This window comes from Psammomys obesus, unplaced genomic scaffold (genome assembly GCF_907164565.1).
Source record: "Psammomys obesus unplaced genomic scaffold, mPsaObe1.curated_primary_1811, whole genome shotgun sequence".
Taxonomy (NCBI): domain Eukaryota; kingdom Metazoa; phylum Chordata; class Mammalia; order Rodentia; family Muridae; genus Psammomys; species Psammomys obesus.
Genome location: NW_026596073.1, coordinates 37,915,167 through 37,935,634, shown reverse-complemented (window position 1 = coordinate 37,935,634; position 20,468 = coordinate 37,915,167).

Sequence of the window (20,468 nt, the reverse complement as noted above, 5' to 3'; positions counted from 1 at the left end):
AATTATTGTTTTTTTTTATTTTGTTTTGATTCTTTAACTGAAAATCATCACCTGTTTTTTCTTTTTTTTTTTCTAGTTATTTTTGGTTGTTTGCACATTTCTCTGGTGGACTTTAAATATTCTGCTACCTACAGAAACTTTTCCTTTACTTCCAAAAGGCCATCTTTAAAAGGAGCCCTTAATCAATTATTATATATAAAAAACAACGCATATACTAATCTCACCTCTTCTAATCTGCCTTATGGCTTCTCATTCCACCAGTTTCCTAGTACTTAGCATGATCTAAGTCATGGTACCTGTGTTTGGATGTTTGTTCACTTTCTCTGTTTCAGATATATTTTACCAGTTCTTAGAACTGATACCTTGCAGATTTCTATATTCTTTAAATAAATGTTTTTCTTAGCAATTGGCTCATTGATAACAAATACTTTAAGCTTTATTTCTATCGGAAACACCAAATTTAGAATTATGTGTTCATTTATATATTTTCATTGAATTTACTGGTAAGCATATGACTGCTTTTTTTAAAAAACTAATAGTCCAAAAACTCCATTTCTGTGTCAGAACATTGGAAGGATTTTTATCCTTGGGCATCCTCACTTCTCCATTGATTCCTTAACAATGTTGCTGTTTGAACACTACTTATTCTTCATTGGGGGTAACTTTAGAAGGGAGAAAGTTTCCTTCTCTTCTTGCAAAAAGATAACAGAAATTGTTTGCCTAGATAGCATTCCACATAGTTTCCCTTGAAACCTCGGTCACAGAGCTTCTCATAAATCCAGATTCCAAACACCTCCTGATGGCCATGGACCTCCAATAAGGTCAACCACCACCTCAGCCAAAGGCTCTGGCGTGTCCTGGCTGGGAACCAATTTATGTATGTCAAGTATAAACTCTACTTGCAAGTGACAGCTTTAGGCATTAGGGCATTCTTGTCATTGTTTATTGAGGCATTGTTGGAGGCCACAAGGTAACATCAGTAGCTTACCTTTTGTTTTCACTCTAACAAGCACATAGGGGGAAAACATCTTTTTCTGCCTCTGGACACTGCTATATCTGAATGTAAGCAGCAAAATTGGAGTAGTCATTAAATAACCAAAATGAGATCTTGCCCTAGGTTAGAACATACATGGTGATAAGTAAGGGGAATGCAGAGAGCCACAGCACAGCCTTTTTCAGACCACCAGGTTGTTGACAATTTTTAATATGTGAACTAAACAGTGCTGTTACCCCGAGCTGCACTGGCACTAAGCCTTCAGCCTACGTCGTTTTAACTGAACATGTACTAATGCTATGGAACATTAACGAAATAAATTTTTAAAATGCAGCTTGCTAATGTTGAAAGTTGTAGACGAGATAAAGCAGATGCCATCCCTTGACATTGCTCTATGTCTTTGAAACATAAAAGGTAGAACAAATTGCAAACAAGAAGTGTAATTATAGATTCCAACATGTAAAAAATAACAGTATCTATCAGAAATAGACTTTGAGGATAAAAATATTTCATATTCATTATTTTCCCCATAAACTGAGTGAATTCTTTCAAGTCCTTACTCTGTCCTTCTAGGGTGTGAACAATAAAACTATTCTGACCTGTGAATCTGAAGTGTATTGCACTACACTGTTGTTAACACTTAGCAAGGGAAGACTATGACAGTGTAAGAACAGAGACAAGTAGAGAGGGAAATCTTATAAATTGCAGGAGGCTCCTAGAACTTGTAAGTTTGTTTACTTCCTGAGACTTAATGGAATGTGTGGTTTAGAAGAAAATATCTGCACAGCAGTTTCTCTTAGAGCACCCTCTGTCCATTTGCATTTGGGACACTGACTCAAAGCAAATATGCCTGTCATTACTCCTGCTTAGAGCAGCAGGAAGAAACCTAATAAAAGGAAAGTACCTGATATCTTGACAAATGAGTCTTATAGTGAAATGAAAGACACCTGAGTTTCATTGCGAAGGAGACACAAAAGAGGGGTTCCGAAGGCTTCAGAGTAAAGTCAAAAGAGAACACAAACAAAACAAAGATGAGACAGTTGCTCTTGGATGTCATTTGAGCATCTCCAAAGGAGAACAGCTATCTAAGCATACAGCATTTCTCCACAGAATGTGGAGCATAGAAAGTTGTTCTCAAAGACACCTTTCTCACCACCTTGATTTCCAAGAGCTGCACCCCTTCTTACCTATTGCCTCAGCCCTATCATAAAGACATTGGAGAAGTTGAAAGATTAGTCAGGATACTGATTTAGAAAAGCAAACACTATTTATCAGGCATTTTAAAATTGATGTATACAGATAATCCTTAAAATGTTAAGAAACGAATATAAGAATTAGTAAGGCATTACACAACATCACCACATCAAAGAAATAATTTTTTAGAGTAACTTTAAAGAAGGCAGATCTGAGTGCACAAATAATGGTTCAAGCAGTAGGATACTTTTCTATGTGCAAAAACATCCCTTCACACAAAGTGTAAATGTATAGCAGATATACTGCAGAACTAGTCCAACTGGTTAACAAGGGCACTTTCTTTAGAAGAAAAAGGAACATCAAGTGTGACTTTACCTTAGCTGCGATTGACTGATAATTTTAGAACATTTGAAGTAATTGAAATCAAATTTAAATACAAAAATAAGAGACAACAAAATGATTTGAAAATACATAGTGTCTGTTATTCTAGAATAAATTACCTATTCATTTTTGGCAAATTTGGAAAGACCAAGACTGTCAGATATTTGCAATTATGTGCATTTAATTTTGGCAAATAAATTAACATATCCAGTCCTTGGCCAGCCCAAGCTTGGACACACATGAGCAGAGAAAAGGAGCTCCACAGCTCTATCTTAACACACAGCACATTGTTAAGCTAGAAGTTGACAGCGTAATAAAATAATGACTACTATTCATTGTTACAAGAAATTTATTCACTCACATGCTTCATCTCACTTATTAGAAACTTACTATTCACACACACTCATACACATTGTTTGTTTTGCAAAGATTGACACTGTGGCATGTGAACTAAATAGATAAACCAAAATAGTACAGTTGAGCCAATGGGGTACAGATTAAATTCCATCATAGTATGTTGTAGTGTATGATAGTTCTGAAATAAAGTGATTCTTGACTTCCAGCGACCAGCTTTTGGACAACTCTCTGGAACCCTATACACATTATAATGTGTCATTTTAAAATAAGAAAGAAAGAAAAAACAACATTACTTCTTTGTTAAAACCTATCTTTCTTAGTAGAGAAAGATATTCCTGATGGTCTAATAGTTGTATCTGTCTCCTTATACCTAAGTACCATCTTTAAATCTGATTGGTTGTTTAGAGATGTGAGTCAGTTCTGGAAACTTCAGTAGTTTAGAAATTGATGCTATTTACAGAACACCTATCAGTTTGGCCTACAACCTAACATCTCTGCATGCTAAAATAAAACAGACTTTTTACATCAAACTGAAAATTTTAATTAAATGAAAGAAGGAGCCATTTCAGTTGCTGCATCAGTTTTCTGCAATGTTGCTCTCTTCCCTTCTTTCCACTAAATCTACCTGCAATTTCTATACAATCAAAACCCGTTGGAAACGAGCTTTTTAACCTAATATGAATATATCATTAAAACTGAAGTTTTACAGAATGTAATTTCCCTGTCATGAGAGGATGCTGCACTCTTCACTGACTTGCAAATTCATTTCAAACAGAATACACTTCAAGGATACAACATATTCAACAAACAAAAAGGCTAAGAATATGCACAAAAAGCAGGAGAAGCATTAACATATAGATTAACCCCATCAAAGGGTGATGTTCGATGGGATATTCAATGCGATTCATATATCACCAGCTAAAGAGCCGGAGCTCCACTCTTGAAAAGCCTCTAATTCCGCAGTCCGCCTTGTCCCTGACATAAACAGTGGCCTGTGGATGCTGGCGGCGTGAGTGCCAGCCGCCAGGACAGATGAGAAGCTCGTGGGAGCTAACAGAGTACACTGTTAAATGGCAGAAAGGTTCATTTCAGTAATTCTGGAACTTTCTTTCTTTCTGGAAATTTCTGGTTTACTTTCTTTTTAATTCTTTCTCTTTCTTATTTTTACCTTCCATTAAATATGGAATTCTACTTTATTTTTTATTGTTTGAGTAAATTCAAAGCATAATATATTTAGTCAATTTCATAATCGCATTAATACAATTTTTACGTTTTATCTAAGTGACTAAACTGCCATTCACAGATTTTGTCACCATTGAAAAAAACAATCATAACTATAAGTCATTTCTTTTTTTCCAGATTTTTATTTTTATATTAATTAGTTTATTCATTTTGTATCCCAGCTGTAGCCCCCTCCCTCCCTTATTAACTATAATTCATTTCTAACAATTATCATTTCTTTTCTTTTTAAAAACTAAAGTATGAATACATTAAAAATGCATGTAAAATAAATTTAGCTGTATATTGTCTTTTCAAATTTTATTCATAAAACAGATAAGCACAAACTATTTAGCAAATGACTTGGGAAACAGTTTATAATTTTTACTTTAAATCAATGGTTCTCAAGCTCTGGGTCACAACCCTTTGGGGGGATGGACCTTTTCACAGGGGTTGCCCAAGGAAAACACAGATATTTATATTACAATTCATAAGAGCAGCAAAATTACAGTTATGCAACAGCAACAAAAGTCATTTTATGGTTTGGGGGTCACCACAACATGAGGAACTGAGTTAAATGGTTGCAATGTTAGAAAGGCTGTGAATCATGAGTTAAACGAAAATTTATGTTTTTAGTCTTTGATTCTCTTTGACGAAATATAGAGCTTCACTTCATACTGTCTCATCCATGTCTTCTATTTTTACTTCTGTCAGAAAAAGGGTTGAACAAGAGAAATGAAATGAGTTCATCCTTCATGATTAAATCAGATATTCCCAGAGCTTTACACCTGAATCTTTAGCTTCTTCATCCTGCACTCTTTCAGCAAAATGAAATAATAAAGACAGATCCATTAATATAGCCATAAGACAATGAACATATCTCACAAACATGTAAAAGAGTGAACATGTTTATATTATAAATGTGTGACAGAGTTCTTCATAGTATCAGCTGGATCATGCAGTATAATAAGATGCTAACTAACTCTACTCATTCTCAGTATATATGATGAATGATTTAAGTGCTTTTAAGTCACTTGTCCCCAACATGTGGCTTGACTCATCTATTTCCTGTATTTCCTTTTCATACTTCTGAAAAGTGTGACTTCTGTTCTTGTATGCTCCCTCCCCTTTTTTAATTTCAGGAAGCAGTGTAATTAATAATTTCTCATTAGGTCTGCATTCTAGTAAGTATAGTATTTGAATTCATACTTATTGATGAGATCTTTGTTATTTACAGAGAATAAAATGAAACAATGTTAGAATAAAGAAGACAGTATAACAGAAATTAGAACTATGAAAAGCCCTTTTTTAATTACAATTTCTTCAGGTTGTATCCCAACTCTGGCCATCTCCCCTGTCCCCTCCCAAACTCCCCCTCCCTCCCTCATCTCCTCCCATGCCCCTCTCCAAGTCTGCTGATAGGGGAGGTCCTCCTCCCCTTCCATCTGACCCTAGCCTATCAGGTCTCATCAGGACTGGCTGCATTGTCTTCCTCTGTGGACTGGTAAGGCTGCTCCCCCCTCAGGGGGAGGTGATCAAAGAGCCAGCCACTGAGTTCATGTCAGAAAACCTCTTTTTAAAGGTCGGAAAGCCATGTTCTGATATTATTTTAGTACTGCTTGTGTGTGTGTTTGTGTGCATGTGTGTCTGGATGTGTGTCTGGATGTGTGAGTTTATAATGTGCAGGTACACGTCTGTGTATGATAGGGCTGTGCACATGCATGTATGAGAAGAACAGAAAACAGTGTCGAATGTCATCTATCAGTTAATCTAAAAAACTCTCCCATTGGCGGAGAACATAATAAACAAGGTGCTGGAACTAGCCAGTAAGACCCAGAGACACAATTGTTTCATAATTCTCATAACACGAAATAGTATCTCCAAGCCAGAATTCTTCTGTGTGTGCTCAGGCAGACTGAACTGGTGTTCTTAGCTTATAAGGCACCACTTTTCCTCCTGAGCTACCCGGCCCAGCCTGCCTCTATCTCAGAAATTTTCTAAGGACTAGCTGCTCAGCAGAGCCCAGAGAAGCTCTGCTGATGAAAATCTGAAGGCTCAGTGAACCAAACTCTTTCCTACAGTGACCACAGGGCCTAGTCAGGTTTAGGCTGACTCATTGAGATGTGGAAGTAAATTGTTCTCTGAGTCATGGTTTTTGCCAAACAACATACACTCACACTTAAACTTCTTCTTTTGTTCTGAAAACAGTTCCCTAAATCGGAATCTGCAAGCACACAATCTAATTTCTACGGAGTTCAGTGCAGTTTTGAAATAACAAGTAATAGACAGTGCGATGGGGTGGTGAGATGTTTCAGTGGTGAAGAGCACCAGGTGAAGTGGTCCAGAAATTGGCTACCAGAACCTCTATCAGGAAATTTACAATGGCTTCTAACCCCAGCCACAGGGGGTCAGTCAATCATCTCTGCCCACCCGTAAAACCTGCACAACTGTGGTACGTGTTCGCACGTGTTCACGTGCCTATGAGCACACACACACATAAATAGAAACAAAGATTAAAATGGAGAGACACTTTTCTTCACAGATACTTTCAAACCTCTGAGTGGGCGAACTATGTAAAAGCGGATCCATCCTTACCAGGCCACAGAAGAGGATGATGCAGCCACTCCTGATGAGATCTGATAGACTAGGATCAGAAGAAAGGAGAGGAGGACCTCCCGTATCAGTGGACTTAGGGAGGGGCATGCGTGAAGAAGGGGAAGGAAGGATGGGACCAGGAGGGGAGGAGAGAGGGGCTTAGGGGGGATACAAAGTGAATAAAGTGTAATTAATGAAAGAAAAAAAAAGCAGAGCCACTGTAAAACTGGTGAATCATGTAATTCAAAGTAAAATTACTCCATTTATGACTTTATACTACAGTAAGTTATTATGTACAGAGTTGAGCATTTAAATAATTTTGTGTCATATATTATGTGTTGTTTGCTAAAGTGATAATTTGTTTTTTACAAAAAGCAAAACAAAATAAAAGAAAAAACATGTTTTTTCAACCTCACCTTTCCATGTAGCATATTAAACCAATGGAGTAAATGTTTTAAAGTATTTTTTAAAAGTCAAGTTCTACGTGAAGTTTCACTCAAAGCTTGTACACAGTTATGTTAGCCCATGAGTTGTATCAATTATGAAACTCTCTGAGGCAACCTCAAACATGTCTTGAGGTACGTTGAAAATGATTCTATTCATAATAGCCATGAATCAGTGAACTTTTTACTGACACATATGGAAACTCCTCGGCTGAACATTTTTTCCCAGGAACTCAGACATATCTCAAAAGAAGGTCTAGTCTTCTCTCACCTTATTACAACGTGTGTTTAAAATTTTAATTTTTGCTCACCTGTTTTAAAGGTGTATCCTATTAAATTAACTATTTATTTTGTTTTTATACTTTTAAATGGCTATAGGATCCACTGACTTTTTTTGTTTTTTGTTTTAAACTTACAGTAACGTTGAAAGACTGTTAAATATCACACAGGTTTTACTCTCAACTCGTTGCCAGCATTCTCTCATTAACTTTCCATGTGTGTAGAGTGTGTACATCTGTGGATGTCCACATTGGGCTAATATCAAGCATGTGTCTTCTTTGAAGACAATTACATTTTATATAAAGAATTACATAAATGTTTTACATTTCTTAATATTGAATCACACATGCGTTTAATTTCTAGAATAAATTCCACTTGGTTATGATTTAAAATGGTTACCTCATCAGTCTGATTTCCAACCAGATTTAGAGAATCTTCAGTGTTGGAGGATAAATATTCAGGCCAAATTCACTAGTATGTTTGGACAGCAGTTTTTACTTGTTGTATGAAGACCGACTTTGCATTTTTCTTATCTCTTCTATAGTTTCAAAGTATTTACACTATTACTACTTTGGTCATATGTTCTTATTATTGTGTTACCAACACATCACTTTTTCTGTGAAATCAATATACCTAGAGATTAAAAAAAATCAGCTACGGATTATTGACCTTAACTAATATCATCTTTTTACTTTTATGTTTATTTTCCTATAAATTTAAACTTGTTTTTTCTTGCTCCAGTGATATTGGTAGTAGGTTATAGATGACATTAATGCCTTCAAAGAATCACTGTTTAGAATATATTGATAATATTTTATTTTTACATCTTTATTAATCTCTGATGTCAAGCTGCGTTGACAAAGCCTTTTTAGGTTTCTATTTCATTTATGCTTACCAACATTCTTATACAGATTTTACTCGAAAACAATCTCCATCAATTTCCTTGTTTTTTTTTTTTTCATATTGATGTGTTATGCAGATAATACAGTGCTATGGACTCTCAGCTTTAATTTCAAAGTATAGATTTTAATTCCAAGTGTTTTATTGACCAATTTTGTCAAGAAATACTGCAAATTTGATTAATATTAGCACTTAACTCAAGAAGTTAGGAATATTTAAATCTGTGTAAATACTGACTTTTTTTTTGTTCTTGGTAATATCTTATTAACAGCCAGGTGTGATGATAAGTGTGTTATGATCAGAACACTTTTGCTTTTTTTTTCCTGTTTAATATTTTGTCAGTTTCCTAGAATTCTACACTGATAATACATTTGTTATCATCATATCGGAAATTTTAATATATATGTGGTTTCCCTTACAATTTTTACTTTATTATTATTTTTTTAATTAGTGTTAAAGTCTCCTAATAGTAGAGCATTTGGTCAGTTCCTTGAACTCTGTTAACTTGACAATTTTTCTGTTATGAAATTCATAAAAACACCAAATTATTTTGTCTTCACTAAAGTTATGGTCTTGAGTATTTTAAAGCATCTAATTTTTTCTAAGAATAACAGTTTATTCCTAATTGCACCTCCAGTGCTGTCTACCCGCCATGCCTGCTGTCTTAAAATGTGTGTCTTTAATATGCTTGCTTGTCCATGCCTCTATTACTTGGATGTTCTGACCCTATCATTTTGTGTGTGGCTCGCATGGCAGGGAACAGGCTTTTATCTTGGGCAACTAAGCACAAATCTGAATCTTCTAGTCAGTGAGTTAATTCAATTATTGATACTGTAGTATTTGCTCTCAACTTGGTACTGATATTTCTTTTGTAGCCAATGTTTCCCATTCTTTTTAAATATGGAGATCTTTGCTGTGGCCACTTTTGTTTACTTTTAGAGTTTATGGAGTCTCTTCTCTATTCTAAGTAAACTTTTAAAGCTCTTACCATTTTTACACTTTTCTTTCATGAAGCTCACTTCTCTTACTTAGACCTATGATATTGGTGTTGCAGTTTTAAATCTCTATTTTAAACTGTCGGGAACCAATGATATTCCCCTACATTTCCACTTTTAGGCTTTTTTAATCCTTTTTTTTTCATACTTGTCTTTTTGCATTTGTATGTGTATATGAAATGCATTCATTACGTATGTGTGTGGTGTATATATAGATACATTTTCACAGGTTTATATGTGCAGGTAAGTATGTCCTTACATGCACAAGCATGTAGAAGCCCAAGATTGACACAGAATGACTTTCTTGATTATATGCAATCATATTTATTAACAGGGTCTCTTATGGAAAGAGGAGCTTCCAATTCTGGCTAATTGGAGTGGGCATGTTCTCTTGTGGACCACTGTCTGTCTACCTTGCACTAATATTAAAGATAATGCAAAATGGAGGTAGTTTCATATACATTGTATTTTTAATTCTGCTGTAGAATTTGAAGATTTTTAATGTCATTATTTTTCCTCCTTAATTTTTTTTTTAGATTTTTGTTTAGGCAGCAGATATCTAGGGAGTCATATAAAAAATAAAATCATAAAAATGAAAGATTAGTTCATCATCTTTTATTAACTATCATAATTACATTTTATATTAACATTAAGTATTCTTCTTTTACTTTTTTCCTCTTCCAATATTCGATATGAAATTTAGAGATTTCACAAAATATAATTAAGTAATAAATATTATATATGCTATTGTCCATCTAGTGCTACACTTCCATAGTTCTACATCATAGAAAGATAATAAGCACAGCATTCAGTGAGTAAATCTGATTTAGTGCAAGATAATTTACAAGTGGGAACACTACCTAGCCAAATATAATATTCACAGACAATAAAATATCCTGAAATCAACAGGCTTGCAAAGAGTAAAATGGATTAATACATTAACAGACAGAAATGTTCCAGGACCGTTTAACAATGATTCAAGCAATAAAGTTGTGAACTAAATCAATATACTTATCATTCAGCCAACCTAAGAAAGACTGTAAGCTAATGGACTACATTACACATGTCTGTTAAATTCAGGGCACCTAGCATCTTTACAGTCAATATAGCCAAATCCCAGGACTTAAGTGGTTAATAAGGCTAATGTGAGATTCCAAATGACAGAATAATATCAGAAGAAATGATGTTAATCAGGCTTCCCTGGGTAAAAAGCAAAGCTAAGTGAGGTGCATCAATGTGACTAGAGCAAACAGAAAGTAATAGCAATGCAACATTCCAGAGACACTTCCTGAGAAAACACAAACACTGATCAAAGTAATGATTTTAACAAGTGCAACATGCTAAACAGGTATACTGGTATAATTCATGAAATTGCAGGAATGTGATTTAAGGATTACTTCCAAATGAATAATTCAGAGGCAGTTACATCATCTAAAATTCCACCCCAGCATCGGTGAAAACTCATGAAAGCTGCATTCATGAGGGTTCCCGTAAAATAATGACAGGAAACGCAGGTGACCAGTTGTTCCTGACAGTGCCTTCTCCAGATGTTTAATCCATGTTTTCAAGAATAATGATTATATTCTAAAATTCACTTTTTTTCTTCTCATCTTGGTCCATCCAAAGACTTTAGAAACAATCTTAGAAAAGAGTTGTCACTGTGGTCAATAGAATCTACACTGGTAGTTCTGAGATGTCTGTGTTTCTTCATGACAGATCCATTTTTTTTTTTTTTTACTTTACAGTAGTTTACTTATCCCAATGATAAGCAATATTGTCATATCGTATAAGCATATGAAGTATTATAAAACACCTGGACTGGAAGAACTACATTCCAGACTCATCTTTCCAAAACCAGGATTTTGATGTCCTCCAAGCACATTGAGTCAGGTAAAGTGACTTCTCAATCCAGGAGAACATGAACTCAAATTCAATTAACAATTCTGTGCTGAATGCACTCATAATCAATTAAGAAGCATGCAGACAACAGAAGCCAGATGAAGAACTATAGTTATCAACATATTAGAAATATTAAATAAAATTGTCACAGCTTGGATCGTAAAGATCTGGAAAGGTTGAAGTGTTAAACAAGGGACTATTAGCAAGTGGAGGAATCTTTGAAGGTGAGGCATACTGGATAGTCATTGCAGGCATTCCTTTGAAAGGATATTCTAACACCAACCTCTTCAGCTCTCCAAGTGTTTGGATAATATTCCTGTCCCTGCTCACCTCTTCCCAGATTCTCCCTCTTCCATAGTCAACCAACTTTGTGCTTGCCTCTCCTTTTTCCTCATCAAGATAAATGTGTGCTGCCCAACTATTCTAGGACATCGGTGCTTCCCCTTGACTACTGTTGACCTACCAGGGCACAAGTATTTTGTCACAGACACGGAAAGCTAACTCAAAAATTTCAGCATATTTTTTTAATTTTATACATGTAAAATTGGTCCCCTTTAAAAACATTATCTTCATGCTGTAAATGTCGTTTCTATTTCCTCAGATTTGGGGATGAAATGAGAGCTATACACAAGCTATATACATGGCTTGGGCTGAGCCCAGAGCATTTCTAAATAACCCTAGGCCTAGCTTCCAACCTCCATAAAATCTATTCTTCAAGCCCAGACTTTAAAGGTTTCAGGTTTCAGGTTCCATATGCTAACCTAGTCTAGAATGTTTTCCACCCCTGAGACTTACTGCTCCAGAAACTCAGCCTTTCCAGGTCTTTCTGAACTCAGGCTGGCTGGCTCAACTCAACTGTTCTCTGCCTCAAAACCCCACTCCAATGTAACAACTACTCAGACTGGCTTCTCTCAGCTTCTCGCTGAATTGCTCTGCTTGGAAAAACTTCCTAAATTTCAGGAACTGAACTGCACTGAGTTGCCAGCATAGAACTCAGTCAAGCTGCACTGAAATGACTGAACAAACTACTATATTCCTATACTGTATTCTCCTCTACTGTACTGTACTATTTGACTCTCTCTTTCTCTCTCTTTTTTTTTCAGTGCTCTTAAGTAGCCCCTCTCTCATGAGAGTTGGGTGTACCCTGTCTCTCACTCATTTTGTCAAATCTTTCTCTAATTCCTCACTTTGTCCCTCAGTTAGATGTCATTGTTTGGCATTAAAGATGGAGTAAAGGTGTGTCTGTATTCTATGCAGGGGGCTAAAAGGTGTGTATATCAGCCAGAGGGATTAAAGATGCATACTAAGGGCATCTCTGTATTCCAGCCAGATCACATAGACCTAAGTCTTCAGATGTGATCCCTTAGCAGAGTAGCTAAACTGCTGGATTAAAATCCTTCTACATCATGCAATATAAACACCCTTTTGGTCCTAATTTTGGGGTGGAATTATTTCACATATCTGGATTGTTTTGTTTTATTTATGATAGTAGAGAGTAGGTATTAGATACTGATGACACAAAATACTATAATTACTATAGTACTGTATTTCTAAAATTGTTTTCGGGGCTTTCAAATTATAAAATCATATCACTGGCAGAGGAAGATAACTCCATCTCCTTTTTTGTAATATTTGTTCCAGTTATTTATTTTATTTACCTTAAGAAATTATTACAGTTCTCAGAACTTACTGATGGTGATGATGGTAAAGGACATTACTGTTTTAAGTTAATTATGCCAGTGTCTCTCTAAAACTGATATTTGCAATTCAATTTTATTAAGAATTTCCTATGATATTTAAATAACATACCATTTGTTCTTATTTTATTTGGATCTCTTATTAGACATGACATTTGAATTTCATTAAATGCCTATTTCTCTACAATTGATGTAATTATATATTATGCTGGCTTCATAAAATTAACTTACAAAATTTCCATCTTCCTTACATCTTCATTGAGTTAGAGTACAGAGAAATAGTGTTTTTTTTTAATTGCTAGGTAATTTTTCTACTACTATGATAATTGTAATTATAAAGCTATTTTTGAACTTCTTAAATATATTTTTGAATTTTTTGCATCCATTAAAAAAATATCCATTTACAGTTTGAAAATGCATTGACTAATATTGGGTAGATATCATTTCTTTGATAATTTTTGAAGTTGTCTTTGCTAGATCTTACCCATTCTTTCTCTTTCTAAATTTACTATTTATTCTTTCCTGTTATTAGCTTATTATTTACTGAATTAAAAGGCACAGGTTTACACTCCTTTTCTTTAGTTTGCTTTGACATTTCTATTTTACATTAGGACCTTCCACAAGACATTTGTCAATGAGTTCCTCCCTCATCATTCTTAAATGAAAATAATAAATAATCAGTTATAAATCACAAAGCTGCTCTCAACTTTTGATGCAAAATAAATTATTTCATTTTGCTCCTCTTCATAATCATAGAATAGTTAAAATAATTTCAAGCATAGCTGGAATCACAAATATTTCATTTTTTATTTTTTTATATTAATTACAGGTTATATACATTGTATCCCAGCTTTAGCCCCATCCTTCAGTCCCTCCCAATCCCACCGTTCCTCCTTCATCTCCTTCTTACCCCTCTCTAAGTCCACTGATAGGAGAGGTCCTCCTCCCCTTCCATCTGACCCTAGTTTATCAGGTATCTTCACGAATGAATGAAATGGCCTCTTTTGTGACCTAGCAAGGCTGCTCCTCCCTCCGGAGGTGGGGAATAGGTCAAAGAGCCTGCCACTGAGTTGATGTCAGAGACAGTCCCTGTTCCCCTTACTAGGGAAAAAACCCCACATGGATGTTGAGCTGCAATGGGCTACATCTGTGCAGATGTTATAGGTTATATACATGCATGGTCTTTGCTTGGAGAATCAGTTTCAGAAAAAAACCCTGTGCCCAGATATATTTGGTCCTTGTTGAGCTCCTGTCCTCTTTAGTTCATTCTAACTTCCCCTTCTTCCATATGATTCCCTGCACTCTGCCAAAGGTTTGGTTATGAGTCTTAGCATCTGCTTTGATACATTGCTAGGTAGAGTCTTTCAGAGACCCGCTATGGTAGGCTCCTGTCCTTTTTCTTGTTTTCTCCTACTTTCAATGTCTATCCATTTGCCTTTCTAAGTGAAGAATGATCATCTTACCCTGGAACCTCTTCTTGTTTATCTTCATTAGGTGTACAAATTTTAGTATGTTTAGCCTACCTTATTGGTGCAGTATCCACTTATAAGTGAGTATATACCGTGTGTGTCTTTCTGCTTCTGGGATATTTCACTCAGGATGATTTTTTCTAGATCCCACCATTTGCCTGCAAATTTCATGTTTCCTTGTTTTTAATTGCTGAGTAGTATTCCATTGTGTAAATGTACCACAGTTTCTGTATCCGTTCCTCCGCTGAGGAACATCTGAGTTGTTTCCAGGTTCTGGCTATTACAAATAAAGTTGCTATGAACATGGTTGAACAAATGTCCTTGTTGTGTACTTTAGCATCTTTTAAATATATGCCGAAGAGTGGTATAGCTGGATCGTGAGTAAGCACTATTCCTAATTGTCTGAGAAAGTGCCAGAATGATTTCCAAAGTGGTTGTATATGTTTACATTCCCACCAGCAGTGGAGGAGGGCTCCCCTTTCTTTATAGCCTCTCAGCATATGTTGTCACTTGGGATTTTGATCGTAGCCATTCTGATGGGTTTAAGGTGAAAGGAAGAAGTCAAAGTATCCTTATTCGCAGATGATATGATAGTATACTTGAGTGACCCCAAAAATTCAACCAGAGAACTCCTTAAGTTGATAATCACCTCAAGCAAAGGGGCTGGATACAAAATTAACAAAAAAAAAATCAGAAACCCTCCTCTATACCAAAGACAAAAGGGCCGAGAAAGAAATTAAGGAAACAACACCCTTCACAACAGCCACTAATAACATAAAGTACCTTGGGGTGACTCTAACCAAGCAAGTGAAAGACCTGCTTGAAAAAAACTTCAGGTACCTGAAGAAAGAAATTAAAGAAGATATCAGAAGATGGAAAGATCTCCCGTGCTCATGGATAGGTAGGATAAACATTGTGAAAATGACCAAGTGACAACACATGCTGGAGAGGTTGTGGAGAAAGGGGAACCCTCCTCCACTGCTGGTGAGAATGTAAACTTGTACAACCACTCTGGAAAACAATCTGGTGCTTTCTCAGACAACTAGGAATAGCGCTTTTTCAAGATCCAGCCATAACACTCCTAGGCATATACCCAAAAGAGGCTCAAGTACACAAAAAGGACATTTGCTCAACCATGTTTGTAGCAGCTTTGTTTGTAATAGCCTCAACTGAAGAATGGATGCAGAAACTGTGGTACATCTATACAATGGAGTATTACTCAGCAAAGAAAAATAAGGAAATCATGAAATTTTCAGGTAAATGGTGGGACCTGGAAAGGATCACCCTGAGTGAGTTGTCCCAGAAGCAAAAAGACAGACATGGTATATACTCACTCATATAAACATACAACATAGAATAAGCCCACTAAAATCTGAACATCTAAACAAACTAAGCAAAAGAGAGGACCCTAACTAAAATGTTCAGTCCCCATCCTGAAAGGCACAGAGGATGGACATCAGAAGAAAAAGAAAACAGGAAACAACCTAGGAACCTGCCACAGAGGGCCTCTGAAAGCCTCTGCAGTGCAGACTGTCAAAGCAGATGCTGAGCCTGATGGCCAACTGATGGGCAGAGTGAATGGAATTTTATGTAAGAAGTGGGAAATAGTAAGAGCTGGAGAGGACGGGAACTCCACAAGGAGAGCAACAGAACAAGATAGTTTGAACACAGGGAACTTCCCAGAGACTAATACTCCAACCAAGGACTATCCGTGGAGAAAACCTAGAACCCTGACAATGCAGCCACTTTTGATGAGAACTGATAGACTAAGATTAGAAAGGAGAGGAGGACCTCCCCTATCAGTGGACTTGGAGAGGAGCATGCATGCCGAAAGGGGGGGAGGATGGGACTGGGAGGGGAGGAGGGAGGGGCTTATGGGGGAATACAAAATAAATAAAGTGTAATTAATAATAAAAAATAAAATAAAAAATGGAAAGAAAAAAAAAGAAAATGACCATTGTGCCAAAAGCAATCTATAAATTCACTGCAATTCCTATCAAAATACCTTCACAATTCTTTACAGACCTTGAAAGAAAAATTATCAACTTCATTAAAAAAAAAAAAAAAAAAAACGAATTTACAAAACGATCCTGTACAACAACAAATTGTCTGGCGGTATCTCTATTCCAAATCTCAAGCTGTACTACAGAGCAATAGTAATAAAAACTGCATGGTATTGGCATAAAAACAGAATGGTGGAAAAATGGAACCAAATAGAAGACCCAGAAATAAACGCACACACCTATGAATACTTGATTTTTGACAAAGAATACAAAACCATTCAATGGAATAACCAATATTTTTTAAGCAGCCCAGTCTCAGCCACCTTTGGGATGGTATACAAAGATCAAGGAATTTAGACAATAACCTTAAGGTAGTTTGTTTGCTTTTATTTTATTCACCACAAATGCACTGGCGTATTTCACAGTGATTACTCTGCCTTCTGCAGACACACCTAAGCAGGTGTTCTTCTACCTTCACTGTCAAAACATGGCGACATTCCTAAAACTAGACTTGAGTAATTTCTCTCACTAACCCAGTTACCACCAACAATATATCTGAGTTCTACCATGTAACAGCCCCTGTAAACTCTGTTCTAAGTAACCTGTTCCCACTTCTGACTCTGGGGTTTTCTGTCCATCTATATTTCAAAGAAGTAGTTTGCCTGATAACATCCAATTGACCATGTGTCCAGGACAAGTAGTTGCTTTTCAGTTTTCTTCTTATTGTAATGTTAGGAGCAAAGACTGGCCCTCAGGCTCTTTGGTGATAGTCATGACCCAGAAATTCTCCAATATAACTTTTATATTTATATTTAATATAAATAAGTTTAACCTTAAATGTGTTTACATAGACATCTCTATGTAATGTACATGAATAATGGCATTCTTCTATTCTTGAAGAATTATTTGACTTTCCAAATATGGTTGACAAATATTTGCTTGCTTGTTGGCTGAGACAGGGTATCTCTATGCAGTCTAAGCTAGGCTCAAAGATATAACCGTTCTTCTCACATTTTGAGTGTCTAACATGATGCACCACTATGTAGACATGTCTAACATGTGTCACATAGTGTCTATAAAGCAGGGATGGGAAATTATGCAGTAGCTAACCCCAATATTTATTCAACTGTCAACCTCTCTATATATGACAGAACAAACTTTAGCACTCACTGCTGTGAAGTGTGGTCCATGTTATGTCACATTTAGGCTCTGTATAGAGAACCATATTGACATGACAGAGACCTCTCACCCCTTCCCCCCCCCACACACACACACAAAAAAAAAGTTTTACTTTGTGTGAAGTGAGAATTGCCCTGAAGCATCCAGATAGAGCTGCAAATAGGTTTGGTTTAAACAAAGATATTTTGGGTCTCCTTAGCATAAGTCAGTAAAGACAACGACTACAGCATCCAAATAAGGGAGGGAAAAAAATGAGGGAAAATTAGGAATGAATTCATTGGTATAAAAAGAGAAAAATTTAAAAAAAATGTGGAAAATCTATCAACATCTGAAGCTCTGGCGTATCTATAATTAGGCAAAAAGAAAACAAAATCATTTGTTTAAAGACATATAATAGTGCCAACCATGAAGCACACCTTATACAACACAAATACAAAAACAATTTATAGTGTTTTCCTAGACTCAAAATCCCTAAAAGTAAGTATCGACCCAGATGGCCTTCACTTCTCCTGGGCTTTGGTTACTTCGGACAGGTTTCAGCCTGACCACAGGCCTCTGACCTCCCTTCTCCTGGAGCATTTACTTCAGAAACCTGGTAGTTGTAAATTCTCTTTTTGCCCCCTTGAGATGTAAATCTCTGAGCCTTTTTACAGTTTTAAAATTCAGGAAGAGTTTTTTAAAGGGGTTGAAAGCTATCATTATAAAATAGAATCACCAAGAAAGAGGGTGTCCTCAAGGCTCTCTGCCAGTTGAAGCCTCAGCACTCTAAGCATCAATGCCAATCAACAAATGCCTGGTCACTGACTTCTTTTAAAACAACCTTCAGATTCTGGCTATTATGAATAATGCTGCTATGAACATAGTTGAGCACATGTCCTTGTTGTATGGTTTAGCATCTTTCAGATATATGCCCAGGAGTGGTATAGCTGGATCTCGAGGTAGCACTATTCTTAATTTTCTGAGAAAGCGCCAGATTGACCTAAACCCCCTGATCAATTTCCAAGTGGGTTCCCTAGTAAGGGGGTCAGGGGCTGTCTCTAACATAAACTCAGGGCCTCCCCTGGGGGATGCAGCCTTACCAGGCCACAGAGAAAGATGATGCAGCCATCCCTCCCTGATGTGACTTGATAGGCTAGGGTCAGCTAGAAGGGGAGGAGGACCTCCCCTATCAGTGGATTAGAACAGGGGTACCGGGTAGAAGAGGGAGGGTGGGTGGAACTGGGAGAAGATGGAGGGGGCTACAACCATGACACGAAGTGAATAAATTGTAATAAATAATAATAATAAACTTTAAAAATAATTAAAACAACCTTCAGTATATTTCACAGTAATTGTAAAATCTCCTGGGTTTTGTTGAAACAAAATCAAGTTCACCTTCACCCCTATTACACCAGGCAAATTAAGCCTCTCTTGTTTGTTTAATTCACTCTGTGAGGTTTGAAACAACAAAGATATGGTCTCAAAAGGAAAAAAAGAGAAAAACTAAAAGGAACTCAGTTTTAAAAATTGGAATCATTTAATTGTGGATATATGCCAATTTTATATGAAAAAACATAACCGGTTTTGTCTGTCCTCTAAATACATGGGCTTCCAGAATATGGAAAGTATAGTTTGGTGGCTCTAGTAGAGGACAGAGCATACAGAGAGATCCAAGGATGTGTGCTCATTAGTATTATGTCAATGCGACACAAGCTAGTGTCATCAGAAAGGAGGGATCATCAATGATAAGATGCCTCCATAAGACCAGGCTCTATGCAGTCTCTAGATATTTTCGTAATGAATGATTGTTGGTTAGGGCCCTGCTGATGGTGGGTGGGAACAACCCTCTGTGGATGTCCTGGATTTGTCTTTAAGACTGTGCAAGCCATTATGAGCAATCTAGTAAGCAGCACAATTTCATAGTCTCCGCATCATCTCGTGCCCCAGGTTTCTGTCTAGTTTGACTTCTTGCCTTGACTATGACTCAGAGTGTGTAAGCCAAATAAGTTTTTTTCTCCTTTCAAGTTGCTTTCGATCATGGTGTTTCATTACAGAGATGGTAACCCTAAGACAAGGCACTATGTATTATTATGATGTTCATTCACTCTCAATGCTAGGCTACAAGTGGAGTTGAACAAATCTCAGTCTGGAAAACATGAGGAAGAAATGTTAGAGGCTAGAGAACTAGCCAAATCTCCAAGAAGATAACATACGGCTGATTGGAGAAATGCTCCTTTGGATTGATGTTGATGGGTAACAGGTTCGAATAAGAGAATTAGAAGCAGTATCCTGAAAATGCACTTGGTTTGGACATTGAAATGATGATCTGGACATGATCAGAGTGTATTTATGTCTTCTGCTTCTTTCTTTCAGCATATTTCAGAAGACTAAGTTTTTCTATTATAAAGAGGTCTAGGCCTTCTTAGTGTTGTGCTTTAACGGCTTTAGTACTGCTGTCTAAAATGTTCTGTGTAAACTTTGAATAGTACAATCATGAAATGGATATGGAAAAGCAATGGTGTTATGACAGAACTATCTATAAGTTAATGAAAGTCTGCTCAAGTCTATTAAACATAGAATCAAGATGATAAAGTCTCTCTTAAATAAACATAAATCTATAAGTTATTTTAAGATTGGAAATTGTTGTTTCTGAGAAATGGTTCCTCAGTAAAGAAAGCTTATGGCTCTTGCAGAGAACACAGGTTCACAGCCCAACATTTATATAATATAACAGTTCATAACCATGTGCAAGTCCAGTTCCTGGTATCTGATGTCCTCTTCTGGCCTCCATACATTTCTGTACATGTGTGATACATATAGATACATACATGTGTGATACATATAGATAAAAAAGCAAACATCACAATAAATTATTATTCTTTATTA